Genomic DNA, 22,153 nt, shown 5'->3' with positions numbered 1-22,153 from the left:
AAAATGGAAGCAAGGGGATTATGTAAACAAGACCATTTCAATATGATTTTACGTCATAGTAAGTGTCATAGTTCATGATTCATTTTATCTTGTTTAAAAGGTCATTTTGTAACCGTTGTTGTCGATTAATGGTAGGCTTAAAGTTTAAGTTTAAGCAAATTAAACAATATCATTACATTATGAGTAAAGTTTCATTCGTCCATCATTCTTTTTGGATCAATAAGTAATCGTTCAAGAGGTATTTTAATTTTATTCCCATTCCATTTCCATTTTCTCATGATTTTTATTTTTAAAACATTGCAGTTAATGTAGTTTTATACTTTAATTTCTTCTTTATGGTTCTCAATTTTAATTAAATAATACTTGTATACAATGTAGGGCAGTTGTTGACTTCAGTCTGTAAGTTCCAAAATACCGTGTCTACTCAAGTAAAATGCCGACATGAAGTTCAACGCTTTCTTAACAAACATATTCTATAGTTCTTTAGAAATAAAAAAGTGTTGAATACATAGTGTTCCTCGGTGGGGGTTGCTGAAAAGTATTTGCACAAGGTGTAAGACGGGTAGTATAGGTATTTGTTTGACCTGAAATAACACAGGTACTAAGACCTTGGGACTAAAACTACTCAATACATTTCTATAGAATATTTTCTTAACCTCTTATTTTTCATTTCTCAGTCTGTTGAGCACATTATCTACAGCTTATGATTTTAAATAAAACGTCAAGCAACAAAAATAGCTATGCATGATTGCTGGACCTAAACGTGCACTGATTAACATTTAGTTCATGCCATTAATAAAAAATATTCATCAATAAAGTACCTATTTTTCTTTTTACACATAGGTTGTATTGGTATCTTTTATCGTTTATCAATTAATTCAAAGCTGCTGATATTTATTTATTATGATAATTATCTAAAATAATTACGTTAATTTCTTGTGAACAGTGATGGTTAAAGGCGCCCTCAATAAAATGTTATTTCATATAATTATAAACAAATTTCGGTTTTATTTATTATAAAAAAGATTCATGTTATATTTCAAACATATTAATGCATTTTAAATATAAAAATCGATTATATCATTTCAATAACTGAAACATAATAATAATAATAATAACAGAATTGTTCGAAAAAGTACCGGGATGTGAAAGAATTTAGAATTTCGACAAATTAAGTAGATTGACAACTAATATTTCACTAATGACCCAACGCTGTGACGTTTATAAGATTGACTTTAAGAAGATTTCAAAACCATCAACGCCTCTAAAGCCGAAATCTAACCGGCATCAATAGAAAAACAGTCTCGCACCGTTTGAGCCTTTTATTTGTGACATCCAAAAACCTGTCCGATTTTTAAAGATTTTTCAGCAAGGCTAATTACTCATCTTTGATCCCATGTTCCCAGGGACGTATGATTTTGAATAGGATTTCAGCCCTTTACAATTGATTGTATTATCCTTCATATCGATCGTAGAATTAGTTACGCCATAAGCCTCTTATACGAGCAGAGAAGCGCTCTCTGAATACCGTAGAAGATTTAGCATCGAAAGTAATGCGTGTACTCTTAAAGACTGTTGATGGGAATTTGCTATGTTGGATTTATTTGGCGCACACATCAATTGAAAAGTGCATCGATGCAGAATTATAATTAAGATAAAGGTTTTTTCATTGTAATCCTAAAAGGAATGAGATTTTATTTAATTCGGTTTTAACAAGCTCCATTCTAATACTAAATTCCTAAGTTTTATCAAATGTAGCAATGAAACGTGACAATAAAACAAACAACTTTAATTAGTTTCAGAAAGTTTTTTTTTTGCTTCTAATTCCTTTATTTAAAAAGTTTATTTCCATCATCGATAACAAGGTATACCAGGTATCACTAACACGACACTGACAATTACATTGGCCATTGTGCTAACTTAGACCTATTTTCAATTTTTTTTTAAGGCAAAACATTTACCAAATTATTTTGGTTTTTACTTATAACTAACAGAATCATTACAAAACATATTTATAAAGGTTTTTTTATCTTGATAATATTAAGATTTAAAATAAATTCCAGTGTATTCTTATATTAATTGATTTGATAACTCTATTAGTATACGGTATTTATTTCTTCTATTTGTTCGTACTGCAGATTTTCATCATGTACTTTACATGTAAATACATGGATATTATAATATTCCTAGAAATAATCATGTGTTTTCCATTTCATTTATCGTTGACGTATTGTGGTCGTATCCAAGTCTGATGATTAGCCTGAACACATCTACATAGATAGTCCTGCATGAAATAGACAATGTTTTATATTTTTCTTTCCGTAAACTTTTCCAGTTAAAATCAGGTGTTCCATGCATGATTATTTTTGTATCATAATGTGAGCAATCAATTTATTTGTTTGTGCACTATCTATCTTTTTATTTTCAGATGTGGATGTTGATCATTTTGTTTCTATTAGGAATCACAATAGCAAAAATCAATAGTGTAAATATTTCGAAATGTAGATTGCAACTGTAAAAATGTTTTGTCATTTGTATTGTCATCATAATTGTATGTACATGATGCCATATTGAATATTGAATTATTGTTCTTATTCATCTGATATATTTACAATAACTTGTAGGTCAAATGTAAACGATCGATTAGTTACAATGGAGTAACTACAAAGATTATTGAAGTTCTCCTGTTTACTTTACCTATTGATGCCTTCATTATTGTCCCTTATACGAATGGATTAAATAAGCAACAAAAAGAAATAATAAACCTAATTCTTTTACAGTTATTGTAAGCTTTGATTTCTGTCTTTTTAATAATGACCCCACAAAACATAAAGTGTTTTCCAAGTGTTTTGTTCCTACACTAAGAGCCATTCTCAGCGACTCAACGCCCATGAATGAGACCTTAGTCCCGGCTCTATAGCCGAGTCAATACTGTGGGCAGCCTACAAAAGCCTTTCAAACTTATTTACTTGTTCTCTGCCACAGAATGGAACTGTTTTCAATATGTTTAAGGCCAAACACTAGCTTTAACAACCATTCATCAAGAAAATTCTGGATCGAAAAGATCTACACAGTTGGAAATACTAGAATGTTAGGTAAGTTGTAGATATTTAAAAAATTCACCGTAAAACTAATAAATTTACCTATTTGTAATAATAGTGATCGACTAGTGACCGTTGTTTAACTTGAATTGTGAATCAGCAAAAACATTCTATGATTAAATTAGAAATAATGAATGTTGATGAACTATAACATTCAAAATATTGTATTAGAGAGAGAGAGAAAACATTTTAAAATCGATAAAATAATAGCTGAGAAAAAAGAAACTGTGAATTGGAAGACTGGGTACACATCCTCACAATGAATGTAGGCTTATAATCAGGGAAGAGAACATTTATATTAAATGGACGAACCCTTCAACATCGTGAAATATAACATAACATTTTAATTGATTTAATTGATCTGTAAGCGTCATTTCAATTACAAAAGTATGACACCATTGTAAAAGTTGCTAGAATACTGTATAGGCTTAGGTCTAAGGATGTGAACAATTTAATTTAAATTTTAATTTTATGTATCAGTTATATACCTAGAAATGGTTGTCCATGGTTATTAGATAATATACCTACCATAGAGAAAAATTGATATAAGATTACATCATAGGCATAGAAGAGAAGAAACTTAGTCTACAATATGGTGTTCAAGATTGGACGAACACTGAGTTAGTGTCAATCGGTAGTGGTATGACTTTTTTTTCGTTTTATCTTACCTAATTGTAGTGTCTACATGTCAGTTTTTCTGAATGATTCTTTAGACGCGAAACATGTTTCATATATTTCTCGGAAAACATTTCTACAATTTGTTACAAATCTAAATACTCATGCTACACAAGGCATACTTATTACTATATTTTTTTAATTAATGACCAATAAGAAAATGTTTAAAAGGTGTTACAGAAAACCCCCTGTTTACCATCAAAAGAGCGACAGTGTATTTTTTTATTTAGCCAACTGGATTAGGTATACACATTTTGTATTGCAGTAAAAAAAATAGTAGAGTACAGTGGCCGTATTCACCATTCACAGGCTAAGGGAAACACCCTTAAAATAAAAAATAAAGTCACCTATCTAAAGGAATACAATTTAAGGGAAATACTTAAATATTTATTAAGTGTGATTGGTAAATACGGCCACTCATAGATTCCTTGTTTCGAATGGAACTCTGTAAGCTTGTTTTCATCATAAAATACTACTTTCATTATTGAAAAACTGAAACATCGGACCTTATCGTACATTATTATAAAACATATATCAGCCAATGCAAATAAATATCTTATATATACAGGTATACCGTTATCTGACATTAATTACCATCCATCATGAAGAAAAGACTAATTTACTGTGTACAGCTATTGTTGTTCATTGTAGCCCTGAATTTTGGAAACCATTAGTTGTTATTTCAAAGTCTGAATGACGAGTAAAATCAACTACTGTACTCGGGTTCGAATCCCGACGGGGCTAAAGACCAGCCTAGCGCATTGTACATTAGTAAATGACAAAGTTGATATGAACATAACTGATTTATAAATAACCCTCCACATACTCATTAAAGTCAACACGTATAAACTAGATACATTTTATATACCAGTAATAATTATGGTCCAGTGTTATTATTTAAGGTATGTATAATGTATAGGGCCGCCACTTGAAGCATTTTTTTCAAAGGCAATAACTAGAGATGAGGTATATTTTTGTTGGAGATGGAGTAATTTGTTTAAACGTATTTATATATAGCTTATTCGTAAATAATTGTAAATGATTACAAACTATAGCAACTGAAATAAGAGTAAATTGATTACTATGGCGTAATGGTTGGTTTTAAAACTTGTTTAGATACTTTTTATTCCCTTCCCCTTTTAACACTGAATAATTATGATTTCATGTACAAAACATTCTCAACATTTTACCGGTTAGAAAATAAATTATAATACAATGTAATAGGCAACTCAAACACAAATTAAAAATGCAGGATACTGTTTTCTTCTAACTTCAAAGTTTTTGGTTTTATACTCAATGTGTCTTATTCGTGTTTTTAGTTTGTTTGTACAGTTCATTCACAACAACACGGTTATTTGTTACGGAATATTAAATTGACCAAAACAGCTCAATAGCTTACTAATATAGTAGCCTTCAAAGGGTAGGCACCGTAGTAAGTCTATAATCAATAGGTGGATACTTAATCTGTCTTACTAAGCAAAAACACTTACAATTGGCACCACCAATGCCGCCACACCCAAAGATACAGATAAAATACAAATATAGTTGAGATGTTTTGTTTTTCTTGGCCTATGGATCATTGAATAAACCATTACACTAATGAAACATTTACCAGTATTTAAATAAGTTAGGACGAGGGAATGAACCTATGTTGGTGTAGTGCTCGAATAAAAATTGGAGGAGGGAGATATGTAGGCTATTTTGAACATCTAATATTCTAAATTGAATAAATTGTGTGTAACATTTGATCGAAGTTTTAGATAATTGCACTATCTTTATGTTAAATTAGTTAAGATAAAGTGTATATATACTGTATTATTCAGATCCACGATTGCTTGTTTCTGAGGTGCTTTCTGTCAAACATACTGATAGATAGATATTCAACTGCTTGAAGCTAATTTTATTTATTATTTACAAATTGCAATACGTAACATAAACATATTTCAAGGCCTACATAATATTTCATAGAAATGAAATGTATGTCTAACATGGTAAAGTTTTATTGAATTGGCTACCTTATAGATGATGTGGTATGACTTAATTACCACACAAAGAATAGTGTGTTTGTCTTTTAATTCGGTGAATACATTTTTCAAATTCCAACACATACTCTTTTCAATTCTTTTTTTTAGTGAACAAAGCTTCATTGTTAAAATGTGCAAATAACCTGAAGAAAATTATTCAATCAAGGGTATCAAATGGTTAACAAGTGCAATTACTCACCACCATGATTACAGGTGTGAACACATCTTAAAGATACATGGACATTACTCACAACCATGATTAAAGGTGTAAACACATCTTTATATACATGGCCACTCCTTAGTCAGAAGAATCCTAATAATGTTAAATTAATAATTGTCTGCGTTTTTTCTTGCTAGGCCTATATAACGTATATTTGTCAGATTTCAACCGAAAGGCAGAGTACATGTATTTGAATAACTACATTATACTTCTGTCCGTCATGTGCTATTCCGAAGTAACTAATGTTTTTTTAGTTTAAATATAATAATGATCAATTTTCATTATTCTTCATTTCATTATTTTGATAGCTGATGACTTACAGTCATCCTCGATACAACATTTACAAAAAGCGAAACGATAATATACCCGTGGTGAAGTTCTAATAACTTGATTTATTAATTAGAATAATTGCTTTAATCAAAAGAGTAAAATTATGGATCACATCTTCTAAACCAGATTTTATATAGGCCTACATTTATAGAGTACTGTATTAGGCTATTTCTTATATAATGGCAATTGATGTCAAATGCCGCTTACTATGAATATTTTTATAGAAATGTGCGCTAAGTTCTAATGTTATTATATTAATAATTGAAATATTTCTTCATAAATTATTTTATAATGCAATGAATTTATTACCGTAAGTTACAAAAATAGAAAAGTGCAAAATGTATAGTTTCATATTTAAACGAAATAATCTGATTGACAGCTTTCTAGCACGTCTACAGTAACTATCGAATCCAGTGATCTTGCGAGGTCCTTGTTATTAAAGTTTAGTTTAGGATTGTCTAGTAAATAATTCCTCTTTTTATATGATGAATAGCTGAAGATAATGGAAAAGTAGAGATTTTCAAGGGGATTGAGGTTTGGTCTCGCTCTGCTGCCGTTTATATCCCATTATTGTTTCAAAAGCAATCACCTGAAGAATCTCAACAAAGCTCTGATTTCGAGACTAAAACCTTATAAGTATACTATTCAAAAGAACATACTTCCTTGTATGTTTCTACATTATAATAAGAAGTTTTATCTAACTTACGATGATTTCATTTGGCCTATTGACTAAATCAGTTGGAATTTTATCCCTGAAACTTAACTGTCATTACCTGCTATTAAAATAGGCCTACTGTAAAATAGCTCTGTTTTTTTCTGTTTTCTTCTTATAAGAATGAACACATTATGAAACTTAATCAAACATTCACCGTGCCACGTAGTCCACATGTAATGCAAATAAACCATAGACAGAACGAAGGAGGAAGTTTTACCAATCTCTTGGTAATGTATGTTATTTTGGTTGCTTTAAAAAATAATATAGTTTGAGATTTTAATACATACGACAGTCCACCTAGTTCGATATGGAACTCATCTAAATTAAACCCATTGGAATAATTACTAAAAGAGATTAGAAATTTAATGTTCTCATTTCTGAAAAAAATACATTTCTATGTAAAGTACTGTGATATTATTTCGTACTGTAAAATATAGGATTATCAAATCAACACTTCTTGTTGTTTTCATCATAATTTCTGATAATTTTCTTGAAAGAGTAAAACAAACGTATAGTAGAAGTTAGAGGTATTTGCTAATACCGAAAATTGTTTAATCTCTTTCTTTTTTGTTTGTATTAATTTGTATGTACATTTTAATTCCTGTGTAATTAGGTAGGTCTCTCGAAATTACTTCAATTTGAGTTATGAGGGCGCTATAACGATTTTCTGCGGTTCAATTCCGTTATAGAGAAAATACGTCCTCATAAGGGTGAGATTTATTTCGAGATATCTTAATAACTTTGCTTAAAGCAGATATAGGCCTACTTAGGGCCTGCAGATAGGTTCTTTCTACAGCAAATTTCTTATTCTACCTTTTATACAGATTTCTTGGGAAGTTACATTAGGTTGAATTAAAACATTTTTTTTAAATAAAGCATTTTGTATTAAAACTACGAAATTTAAGTGTTTTTGCATCTATATATAGTATTATATTGTTTTGGAGTCTTTTAATGGTTATTTTTCTGTTTTTTATTTAATTGTTGTACAATAAAATATTGTGATAACTTTGGATATATAGATATGTTCATTTTAACTACATTATTGGGTTCTTTTCCTCCACAGAATCCATCACCGTTGACTTTTCCTTTATTTCTGCTTTCGTTCTTTTTTAACATGTATATTTTTGAAAATATTATGAGCTATACTTCTGCAATAACGTCACAACTAGCATGTTTTGAGGACGCTTCGTCGTGAGGCCTATCTGTCTATCAATATTAGGCAATTGATTAACTTTGATTGGCAAGCGGAACGAGTGGTTGGGTACATAATTCTTCTAAATTAAACACGTTTGCGGTACAAACCAGTAGAAGATCACCAATAACCTCCAAACAGTATTAAGTGGTATTAAAGACAGAAGAATAAAAAAAATCTTTAGTAGTGCATAATAAGAAAATGAAACCCCGTTAGAGTTTAGTTTTAACGACATTCTAATTTTACTTTGACCAGGTAATAAGAGTGAAATTACACTCGTCCCTGCTTTGACGAATGTTTTTTTATATTAGCGCCGCTATAATTATCTCTTTGATATTACTGGTTGACGTGATATAATGTTTATTTTACAACGTGATATAGACTATAAACATTATGACCAAGGACAGAATGACTGTTAGACGCAATAGCTACATTGTCAGTGGGCAACGTGAACATGAAAGGTCGACAATATGGCTTTTATACACATACATTCATTTTGAAGTATCTTAAATGTGTAGGTCTACTTGCATTTCAAGTAATTTGGTACCGTACCATTCACCTTCATTTTGTTTTAACTTTAATTAAAGTTCCTTTGATCTCGAAGTATTTCAAAAACGTTACAGCTACTCCCATTGTAATTACTTGAAAGTCAGATTTCACCCCATCTACGCCAAATATTTAAAAGTAATATGGTTTGACCACAGAAACCTCACGATCAAAAACAAGAGCATTCGTTTTTATTTGTAGAACGTGGTCTGTCTTTCACGACGTTCAATCTAAATAGTTCGATCTATTTAAATGAAACTAAACGCTATCAATTCTGTTGCAACTTATTTAATCATATAATTGTGAATATTTTATGTCGTATAGCCGATATTTTAGGCTGACGTGTAGGTTACATAGAACGACCTATTGTTATATTTGTGAACTCGATTTTGTTGCGTATTCTGTTACGTTATTGGGTTTGAATTTACGATAAATGTCCATCACATGCCATCGTTTATAGGAAGTAAGTGTGTGTGGTTGAATCAACTCATCTCAGTTACATTTAGGAATTAAACTGCAAACAATATTGCTCGTCAATTCTTTAAACAAATCTTAATTAGACATTTTCCAAATCAGTTTACGAACAACTATTGTTTTGTTACCATACCATTGTGTTCTTTTTTCTATAAAAAAAAAAGTAGGTCTACCGTATGAAAAGAACAAGAACATCTTATTTAGTTTTACTATTTAAATAAAAATCAATTTTTAAAGCAGTGAGTGAATCCTTGCCATTAGCACTTTGATTGGTTAATTTCGTTTGAGTATTTTGTTCTATTTTATGGTATGTTCTATTTAACGAATCTATTGCACGGTACTTTTTGTTAACATATTATTAGAACGTGAGACTGATAAATGTTGCATGTTTGAATATTAAATTAACTACTCTATTCCACGGCAAATCCGCTTTGAAAGGCCTATAGCAACTGTAGGTATGCTATAAAATAAGAATAAGGACTATAAACCGTAGGTCCAGTGTACACATTGCTCGTGTCAACCTAGTACTTCTTTCGTAGGGGGTTACCCCAGTGTACTAGTTAACACACTGAGCCACATCTTCACGAAATAGCGTTATATAAAGGTTGTGTATTCGTTGAATTGGGAGATTAGTTTCATTTCAGTCATTAATCGATAAGTATAGGCCTAATTGACAGACAACATAAACGATCATAGAAAATTGTATTAATAAAAACAGGTTCATGTACCCATACGACGAGTTAATTATACCCAAGTAGTGCTTCTATTCATTGATACCCAATAAGATTTAATAATGTCGATAAGCCTGAAAACAAATAGTTTTTTTTATTGGTGTTACCGACTACTCTTATGGGAAATCCCCTGTTGTAGACTAATGGACAATCATTGTAAAATACAATCGTTATACCTATTGATGGACCATTGTATATTTCTAAACATCTTGGTTCTATAAAACCACAAGATAATAATAACTAGTACATGATTTTGCAATATAAACTGCGCATAATTCATATTTTTCGAAAAAATCCCACTATTTAGTGGGTCAAAATCGACCCTCTTATCTCCCAGCAACGTATTCCTATAGCACAATCAGATTACGATAACACACATACCGTACGCGAACATCATACAGCAATATAAACTAAAATCTTAACAGACTAGCTGACATAGTATACTCCGGTTTCAAATCGTCAGTATACACCATACCGGTGGGGTGGTGGGAAGGGGGGGGGTGAGTTCAAGTTGAAGTTGAATCCATTCAATTTCATTAACATTAATGTCTCTTGCAGGTGTTGCTGGAATTCATATAATAATTATAAGATAAGATAACTTTTTTCGTCCACAAGTGGAAATTATGATGCTTATCTGTATAATATTTTTTATTTATTTACTATATATAATATATACTATAATATTCCGATTGAAGGTGAAAATGTGTGTTTTGAGAAGGTAAGAAAGTTGTGAAATACATGATTGTAAGGCCTCTGGGGTTGAATTCAGCACACACAGTAATCCCCAACAGCTTAGAAATTCTACCTCGTACAAACTAAAACTTATATCCAGTACACACCGAAATATTTACCAAGAGACTCTCAACAATATTCTATTTCAAACGCGTAAATTATGACAAGCGTTTACGGTAAATACTTATTGAATACAGATGACAAAATGTTAGACAGTACTCAAATGTCAAATGAACTAGGGCATTTGTAAAAATCGCATTGTTAGCGCTAAAAAGACAACGAAGACTAACAAGAAAGCTAACATTACTTAAGATTAATTTGTCAATAGGAGCGAGAGTACGTTAAACTACAGAGGTCAGAGGTTGATTGACTTTGCTTTACAAATTTGGTTGATTTGTGCGTTTTTCTTTAATGTCTATTATTATATTTCTTTTTAAAATGATTTTTATTATATTTCATAGTTTTCTTTAAAGAACTTCCTGGTATACGTATATTATAATAATAATATATATAAATAAATAATAATATAAATTAAAATATTCATGGTTTGATATAATAAAGCAATCAAATTGAACAAGATTAAAACTTTGTCTACACTATCAAACTGTATGTGACAAAACAATGTGATGTGGTCATATATGGACATGATGATGTCATATCACTACCATATGTGGGCATATCACTACCATATGTGGGCATATCACTACCATATTTGGGCACATCACACTTTTTTGTCACATAAAGTTTGACAGTGTAGACATGGCTTAAGAATAATATCGATGTCAAAGATAGAAGATCAATATTAAGCTACGTTCACACTATAGAAGACGTGTCGTTAATAGTTGGAAATCGTATAACATTCGGTTCGGTGAAACGGAACAAGTGAATTTAAAACAATAGCGGCAACAAACTTAATGTGATAGCTAATGTATTGTTTATTAAATTTTCCCAACAAGAAACCGCAAATGGAAAATGCTGAAAATTTACAATTTAAAGTATATATAAAAGTATATCTTGATCAGAGAAGAAACTCGATACCGAGTGAAAAGATTTATTCTTAATTCACTAATGGTAAATGGGAGCAAACAAAAATAGCTTTCACGAATCGATGGGTTTCCCCATACTAACATATAATATATTGTATACAGTACGATGAAATTTATATAATGAAGGGGGAAACATAAGAGATGGGCCAGCATGATTTAGCATCTTGATAACAAAACTTCTGCTATATTTTTTACCAAAATGATTTATTGATTTAATATTCCTTATATCTTGGCATGTTGAGCCGGTGTAAGTAACTTTAAATTGAACAGCTATGGTACGGGCTTTGGGATGTTTTACCTTGTTTAAACCTGGTAAATCTTAAATGATAAACAATATAAAATAATTACTGATTTTGTCTGCAGTGTAACTTATATATAGAGTGTGGATATCCTGTTAGAGACTGAATGTTTTTATTTTAATATTTAAAAAGAAAATAGTAATATATGAGATGAGATGACGCATTAATAAATTAAGAAAAAGTAAAAAATTGCATAAACATCTTTTTAATAATAAAAATATGTTGTAAATATGTTTTATAAGTGCTGCCCCAGACTTCTATTCCATTGTAACAATTGGTTAAATAAACAGTGATTCCATTTCACTCCTTTTCTTTAATTACATAGAGAACATGGCTCGACAAGCTCGTGGTGGTACAGTGGGGGATGCCGTGTCAGCACTATGAAGATACGTAACATTCACAAAACATTAATGACGATAGTGCAAACATACATCACCATCAATCATCTAATTAGAAAAGAAGTAATTCAATCTATATTATAAAGCTGATGTTATCTGATGTAAATAAATCATACTTCAATGACAGATAGCCGATTCTTTCGAAATGCTTCGCAAATGATATTCCAATAATAATTATACATTACCGCTACAATAAAGAACATACCTGGTAGGCGTATAATAATATTAATCACATAAACCAATTTGTAAGGAAATGCAATCATCATTACTCTCTGTTTAATTATAATATAATATTGTAGAGCTACATTGTAGAGCTACGGTACATTAATCAACATTTGTTGGTATGAATATAAGAATATTCGAATCCTGTCCACTATAACATACAACTCATTTATATTTATAGATATATGACCAACTTTGAAAAACATCATTTACTTTATGTAACTCTCATATGTGTGATTTAACGATGTTAACGGAAATCTTAATTGTGTTATGTGTAAGTGTTGCTGAACCTCACAAAACAGTATGTGCTCTTTGGTTACGTTCCCATCATCACAGCTATGTCAAACAATTTATAAGCCAGGTGCGGCCAAAAAAGTTATATTGATCATACATTCCAATAATTATTGATCTATAGTTTCCCCTATGTTTCATAATTTTTGGGATTTTATTTGTTACACGAGCTTGTTGAAAATAAGCACTAAGATAGTTTAAATTACACAGTAACATATCTATTCTTTTGTACACACATGTTGTAAATATGGAGCATTTAAAAAAAAACTAAAATAAACTGTGTGATGAAAAATTAAATATAGGTAATATAACTTGAATTTTACGTTTCTAGTATTTTTATTTAACTTAACAGAGTTTTATTTTCATGCTATAGCAAAAATTATCCACCGTATATCCACCATCTTTTTTTTACCTTCTAGGGAGTCACCAGACATGTTATTACATTAGGTTAAACTACCTAACTACTGAAAAAAAGTCTTCCTGGATTTATAGCAGAATTTTGCAATATTTTGTATTTTACCATTTTAAGAGAAATTCATGTTTTTTTGTCTTGATTTCTATTACAAAGATTTGATTTATGTAAAATTAACCAGATATTATATTTAAAATTCATGCCTATACCTGAGCTTTAATGCGAACATACCTGCATTGGTCTAACGCTCGCTCGAGTGGTAGACATTTCTGTTAGATGGTGTGACTATGGGGCTATTATCTGATGAGAGCCACACGTATAACTTAACTGCCTTCACGTGCCTTTGTTGGATGTGAGTTATCGGCAATCATAATTTGTTATTAATTACAATTATACAATAGAATGTGTTGAATACAGCATTGACATTGTATTTTACAATTGATAATTGTGATCATTGCCATTATCTTCTATGACATTAAACTAATTAGATCTCAATACGTACATGTGAAACTTTGTAAGGGGACGAATGGAACGTTGAAAAGCAGACACAAATAAAATTTATATATAATACACATTCTAATTAATTAATTGAATATAGTAGGGAACCTAATGTAATTCCGTGAGATTGTAATGCTCAAGTTGAGTTCTTGGCAGTTTTGGAATAGTTAGGACAAGTAGAATTCATTGCAACTGGGGGCCAATTTTTTTTGGCCGCCATCTTGGATGTCAAAATGGCCCATATTTTTTACGCAAAACTGAATGATAGTAGCTCCTATTTTAAACCATGTACGAACGTAATTTGTATGCCAAATCTTACAACAAAGTTTCAAATAAATTAGGTTAAAAATAAGAGATTGAAACAAAATATTTTACTCTTTTAGTTGAGACATTGTAACCAGACATTATGCAAAAGTAAAAAGATGGTTAACAAAACAATTCAATTTTATTTCGGAAATACAGGTTAATCAAGAGAAACAAACATTATACAATAAATAATACAAATAATTGCATAGGCCTAAAGAGATTCGACTACGGTACAGTATGGAGAGTTCATGTTTGCAACAAATAAGGTATGAACTGTAAAAAGAGGTTATTATGCATATAGTGGTTTGGGTCCATTTCCTGTACAGTTTTGAATATTTTAAGCAAGTTAACTATTTTCAATCTTAGTTTTAAAACTGATGATAGATTTAAGAATGAATTCATAAAAGAAGGGAACATGGTTCTCTACAACCATTGCAATAACACAGCAACTCATAGCACGTCTTAAAATCATTCTAAATACATTGTTGTAACAAACCTAAAGAAACGTTATAGTTTTCACAAGTCACACCACAATGCCACACATACTAAGACAGTATGACTTAAACAATGAAATCCTAACAAAATGGAGCATTTACTAAATTTCCTGCATAGAGAATTACCTCTGATGCATAATGATCGCTATTGTTGTTTGGATGGTTACAGAATGGAGCGTAGACATATAAAATTAAAATAGTAAATTATAAAATTCCTCCATGGTTGATGCCACGAAGACAGTTCGTCACTTTTGACCAACTTATAAGTTGACTAGGTAAAACATAGAAACTCGAAACAATGGCGAATAGGTATATAAGTAATGTAAGGATTTTAAGTACGGTTGTTGGATACCGTATCACAACCAAACCAATAGCACACGTAATCCCAACAAGTTTCTTTTCAATTATAGTTCAAACGACATATTACAAATCACGGACTGATTAACATTTAAATCGGGGCCTTCATAATTTTTGCTTAAGGGATCAATATTTCAAATATATGTTGATACACTTCACAGTTCATCATTGTGCTGTGGTTATGCGGTTTTCTATTTTTCAAATAAAAAAGTTCACTTTATTCTTTAATCATCTATAATAAAAAGGTTGGCCAGGCCCGGATCTTTATGATCGTTGTTGCGTGAACAGTTTGTCTTTCTCTGCCACACAATTCAGACTTTTGGCTGCAATGAACAATAGCAAAGTCATGGGAAGCTTTTAAAATCAAACATGTAATACCTGAGACGCGTTATGAAAAGTTTCCATGGATCATGAATATCTGTCATCCCCTTCGGCGGAATAGTATTGTTATTAGTCTGGTAACAGGTAACGACTTGACCAGATGTGGTATATAGTGCAAAATAACCAGTATGAGATAATTAAAAAGATCCGTTTCAAAATAGTGTTTTTAATTTCAAATAAATAATATCAAAACTAATCATATAGTATGTATCATACTTTCTGATGCCTCAAGACAACATAATGACGTTGAATGAAAACAATTAACACATGTTTTTAATTTAGGTTGAAAAGAGCTGTAATATTTTCACTTTTCACAAATGTATGTAAAGGGTCTGATAATTATTATGTGACATAGACATAATATCAGAGATAAGTCGAGAGTTCTCGAAATGGTTATTTATACCGCAAATACCCATGTAAAGCTTGGTTCCCACTAGAACGTAACGCAAGGACGTAAACGCAACGCAAGCGTTTTAACCAATGACAAGCGAAGTTATAGACAGTTAGCAATCACAAGCGAATAAGCCATCGCTTGTGATTGGTCAGTTCACTTGCGTTGCGTTACGTCCTTGCGTTGCGTCGCTAGTGGGAACCACGCTTTACTAAGACATTACGATCAACTCTTTACTATTGTTTTGTTTGAGTATATGAAAGAACAAACTCTATAATCACCTTTGAGTTATATATTTTACATCTTACTGTTCATTATTTTATATTTTTTCTTCTTTTTCTTGTCTTGGCAGACTTTCCATTAAGTGTCCAAGCCACTCACTGTTTATACTTTTATTTAGAAAAAAATAATTGGAGATCAAAATTCACTATATATATAGGCCTATAATTCTGTTTTGATCCGGTAATAAAAAAACAGGAGCATTCCATCAGTAATGAGATGACAAAATATGACTCCTGGGAAAGGTTTACCTGGTTTGAAAATCTGCCAATGTCTCTCTTTTATTTATTTATTCTCTCTATTATACTTATATTTAATTTTGTCGAGTCGAATCAACTGTCAAATATCATAATAGGTAATTAACAAGATTTGTTATTAAAGATTGGTCTGGTTAGGAAGTTGTCGTTTCGATTGCCTTTATATTGTACTATGTAGGTTGGTAGTTTTTTGACCACACAGCACGTGGTTACCCTTTCAACTGGTAACTAATAAAGCGCGATAGAAACGCTATCAATAGTTTCAACTCAATAGTTCATTTTATAGACTTTAGCAACTTTTGTGGAATCTTTAATAAGCTCCATAAATTCCTATTTAAGTACGCTGTTTATTATCAAAATAGAATTTGATTGATGTTTATGTTGGCATAATCAAGCAACAAATAAAGCGATAAGTATACTCATTTAAAAAGAGAACAACAATTACAATTTAGGGAGGCCCATATAAAACGTGTAAAAAAGATCCAGGAATGAATAGATCCCAGAATTAAACACAAATCTTGCTCGTTGTATATAGTTATTAACCCTATAAGGGTTTTCAAGGTTTTGTGAAATAATAATTTATATAGGGCCTACATCTTTTTGATGTTTTATCAAGAGTCTCATTCAAGTCGTATGTAACCATGCGCAATTATGTGTACATGACGTGTGTAAATTCATTATGTAGCACAATTGGCCTACATAAAATACAATAAACACATTGTTGCTGTAAACATTTTTGAGTAAATAGAATAATTTATTCTTTAATTTTGTTAAAATACATTGACCGGTTAAATTGTTTATACTGTAAAAAGACAGTTCCTTAAAAATGTTTGTTGAATATGGTCACATAACTAGTTATTCACTTTGACAAAAAATATTATATACCTGAAAAAAATGATTGTAAGCAAACATTCAAATTTTCTGTGGTCAGATAATTTTAACCGATTATGTTTTCTTTTTTAAAACTGCACAATGACATTATTCAAAGTCTGATTTTATTTATCTTTATATTTCATGTTTTTTGGGCTACAATACATCTATAAGAAACGATCATATAAAAAGACAGAATCACAATTAAAGTCAATATTACAATATCTACAAAAACCATTACAAAACTTAGTTACCTAATTTCAAATTGCCGATTAATAATAATGAAAATTATTATAGGCCTATACAGTATTAGTGCTATTCAGACTAAAATTATTTATTTTTTAATAGCTTTAACGATATAAATATAATTTATTTACTAAGGCTAAAAAAATGTAAATTTATTTTGATACAAAATATGTTTTGAACCTAATTCAGTATCTCTCAATCTACAGTGTTCTTGAAAACAATAGAAGTTGATTTCTGAAGAGGGCATGTTTCTGCTAAAATAATCAGTTATTAGATTGTTTACGAAAAGTGTTCAAATTAACCGCAAAATGAGTGTTTTGAAGGTGTATTTTCTCAACCTCACGTTTGCTCAGGTGGAATTATGTTTATGTGCTGTACAAACCCACTGGATAATGTTGAATAATAACACAGGAACCATCAAGGGAGTAGCTATACAGGTGGTATTAAATAACCATCATGATTATTATGTCCAAAACCGAAAGAGGAAACTATTCGATTAAAAAGTGGAAGTGGTAGTTCCGTAAGAAATACTACTATTATTTTGTTTGTTTCATTCGACAGTTTTTCTACTTTAGTTTGTTTACAACTGAGATCAGAAGCAGGGAAAGTACTTTAGCAAAGACGAATGAGGAGCTAATCCTAAGTGGTAAAGTGGGAGAGAAAGGTGGAGTTTAAACATGGGCGGAGTTAAAAACTGTTATTTTTAAGATCACTAAAATAACAGGTTAAAGGAAACGATATGGAACTTCCAGATGATTTCTTGCTTTCATTTTTAGTTTTAGTAATAAAAGTAATTAATAAAAATTAGAATATAAATTAACAAATAGAATAATTAGAAGAATCAATGTGTATACAGTAATCTAAACATCAGAAGATTTGAACAAACAAAAAAGGCAAGTTAAATTTTTAAATGTATACTGAATTGAAGCAAAATATAATGTGATCTTAGAAGAAACAACGGTTACGCAGATGATGATTGATATTGCAATCATTAATATCCCCGGGTTCGTTCGTCGATATGCAAAAGAGGACATTTGTAACACAAAACATAACAACTTGTATTTAGTTAGGTCTCTCATCATGACTTGTTTTAAAATGTTCAAACACATCATGACATCATAAGTTTATAAACAGGGGAGGAATTCTGCTCATATCCAGTAGTGTATATTTACAGTAGGCCTATTTACAGTAGGCATGAACATTTATTTTAAAACAAGAAAATACCGAAAATAAATAGGGGAAAATAGATAAATCAGATTATCATTTGCAAATTATATATGTATTTACAATGTCGTAATTGATGTTTTGAATTATATTTTCATCCTCACTGGGTTCCAGAAAAGTTTTACCAATTAAATATATCTTCAGGATAATAAACAATAAAATTACATCTAATGATTTTTAGCCATTTTAATTTATATACATTAAATTAGCCTAATCAAGTTTCATTAGAAAATTGCATTTATTATTTGTCCATATTGCGTGCTAGTGTATTACCTCCTAGTGCTTCTAAACATCCAGAACCTCTTCGCTCGATAAAAAATAATACTTGTCACTCTAATATTCCGCTTCAAAATAACTTTTAGATTGACCTTGGTTATTGAATAGTACTTATTAACTTAAGCATTTAGTAAAGGGATTCACCCTGAAGCATCCAATTTTACTATTACCTTCGATATGTTAAAACTAACCGCGGCTATAGCCACTCAGAACAGATAAGTCTGGCGCCAGGCTGTCTACAGTACACTTTTGTTACGTGTACGTTTTAAAGATCCGGCGCATGGCCTCCTTGCCGATTTTCAAGTATTTTCTCGTTAAAAACCATTTAAAAGAAGTGTCGGCGCCGTAAATGGGTTGCGACTAAGCAACAAGAAAATATTGTTGTATATAAAAATAAGTCTATGTTAAATTTAGTATCATGGCCTACTTTACTTGATTTTAACCTAAACGTTCCTTTGCTACAATCATACAAGGAACTAGTGGTTTTTGTATCAATTCCCATATTTCCCCCTGTATTGTTTAGTTATTTTCTTTTTATTAATATAGAATACTAAAGCTTAGTTTGTAAAGATAAATTGTTTGTTTTCTTGGAAGATTATACCTATATTTCAATGTTTCTAGAATATAAGTATTAAAAATATAAGTTTGTAATTTACCACATACGATAAATGTATAATTATACTTTTAAATTATTCACAATAATTAAACATTATATAAATAATAATATAAAATCTACGAATCACGACACACTAAATATAAAAACAAGTGATTAGAGATTAAAAAACAAGAAATGCCTAAACTAAGAAAACAGTTAAATGAATGCACTCTTGAAGTAGTTCAAAGGGTTTAGAATTGTATTCATTACATCTTCATCATTAAAGTAAAAATGTTAAGGATTGAGCAGCAGTAATTGGGAGCAGAATTGGAATATTTCATGTTATTGTTCGTATTTTAAAATAAACGGTTGGTTACCTTAATGCTTTAATGTACAAAAAACAATCCAAAAGAAAAAACAAATTGATATGAAGTTGTGTAGATTTAAAACAAAGTTTGCTTTAATGTTTCGGTTTTCTTTTTTTATTTTAAATGCAAAATTTAGATCAGTTTTTGATAATGCATATACATATGCCTATTGTATCAAGTTAAAAGAGAAGGGAGAAATTAAAGTATTTTCGATAATTGTGCTACCTTAGCAGGTTGAGGGGGCTATGTATGATTTATAAATCGTATATCCATGGAAGGTATATCATTAATGAAAACATAGTGTGTAAATGTATTATGTCTACGGTCTATTAAAAAAAAATAAACTCTCGAGAAACAAGAGCTGTTTTCAACAACAGTTTAAAATGTATCTCTTTGGTTAGTTACAAAAAAAGAAGATTTATATTAGAAATTTATATCCTCATGATTTTTTGATTGTCTTATTGGTACTGTAAGGTTACTATCATAGTAGTTTTACAGACCACATGACAGTTTCTTTCAGCTTTTCTGCTTGATATTATGGAGTGATACATTTCATTCTATCTTCTTCCAACTAATGATCAAGGCACTTTACTACATGGTCTACAGACATTAAGTAAATCCATAAAAAAACATCCATCACTACTAAATTAGTGTACTGTTTCTTTTATTCATCACATCTGTAGGCCTACTCGATAATCATCAAAATACTACACGGCTTTGGCTATTTCAATCAGTTCAGATATATATTTCTATAATATTTGACAGATTTAAAAACACACCTCTATTATTTTATTATGATGGACAAATAAAATATACTATGACTATGAGGTATAGTCAGGACACCATTTTTATGAACCCCTGTTGAGCCGTAAAATGTGCAAAAAGTCACATTTGTGCAAACAACCACATCTGTGCAAACATGTTGCCTTCAAATGTGCAAACAACCACATTTGTGCAAATATGGTACTCTCAAATGTGCAAATCTGTAAAAAATGTATAATCCACTAATGTGCAAACATCACGCCGTTAAATGTAAAAACGATCAGTTTTGACGTTAAATGTGCAAATGAGATTCTACAAATGTGCAAATCATTTTGTTCAACCAAAATCGTTTATTAAAAATAATAACCTAATTCTAAATAGTCACGGGGTTTTCTAACAATGTTTTCAAGATATAGCATTAAATATTGTAGTACAGGCTGAAATATTCTGTTTTTGAAAAAAAAAACCACAATCCGAATGTCAGGGGATGCAGGACTGACACGTGGTCGCTGCTTGCTGGAGATGGTAACTTCCATTGAAATTGAAGTCCCTTATAGTTGTCCTCTTATTTTAAACGAAATTTACAAAACATAATGAACTGAGTTAATTAGATTTTATATTATTTTATGAATGTATTTCTATTATGTGCGATTTGAACAATTTATGCAATTTGAAATTCATTGATGATTTTCTTGTGTAAATTGAATCAATATTCAAATTGCGCATGGTATTTTAAGTATTTGATAATACCAAAGCTCATTGAAATCCGTATACATTTATAAAAAGTGCAGGTAAAAGAATAAAATGTTATTAAAATTTCGCAAATATTTCTTGCGCAAATTCATTTTGCGCTATTTTAAATCACGTACAACATAATGAAATGAGTTCATTATGTTTTTTTAATTTTCTTTAGGCCTAAAATAAGAGGACAACTTTAATGGATTTCAATGTGAAAGTCTCCAGCAAGCAGCGACCACGTCCAGCAAGCAGCGACCACGTCCAGCAAGCAGCGACCACGTCCAGCAAGCAGCGACCACGTCCAGCATCTGTTTTCAAATTTCAGATTATTTCAGCCTGTACTACAATTAAGTATGTCACAGTGGCTATATCTTGAAAACATTGTTAGAAAAACCCGTGACTGTTTAGAATTAGGTATCATTTAGAATAAACGATTTTGGTTGAAAAACATGATTTGCACATTTGTAGAATTTCATTTGCACATTTAACGTCAAAACTGATCGTTTTTACAATTAACGGCGTGATGTTTCCACATTAGTGGACTATACATTTTTACATATTTGCACATTTGAGGGCGCCATGTTTGAACAAATGTGGTTGTTTGCACATTTGAAGGCAACATGTTTGCACAAATGTGGTTGTTTGCACAAATGCGAATTTCACGGCTCAACACTAGAGCGAGTATTCCGCGTCTTGTGGTAAT

The 22,153-nt window shown here is 30.6% G+C and overlaps 1 protein-coding gene across 2 annotated transcripts in view; it reads right to left on the bottom strand.

Moving 5' to 3' along the window:
* The window catches only part of LOC144842012 (uncharacterized), a 188,997-nt gene that overhangs the window by 123,869 nt on the left and 42,975 nt on the right, over positions 1–22,153 (bottom strand). The gene's annotated exons all lie outside the window — the stretch shown is intronic.

The sequence above is a fragment of the Antedon bifida genome, chromosome 5, assembly GCF_963402885.1.
Source record: "Antedon bifida chromosome 5, ecAntBifi1.1, whole genome shotgun sequence".
Lineage (NCBI taxonomy): Eukaryota > Metazoa > Echinodermata > Crinoidea > Comatulida > Antedonidae > Antedon > Antedon bifida.
The sequence above is the reverse complement of the archived record's forward strand: the minus strand, read 5'-3'. Positions and strand labels throughout refer to the sequence as shown.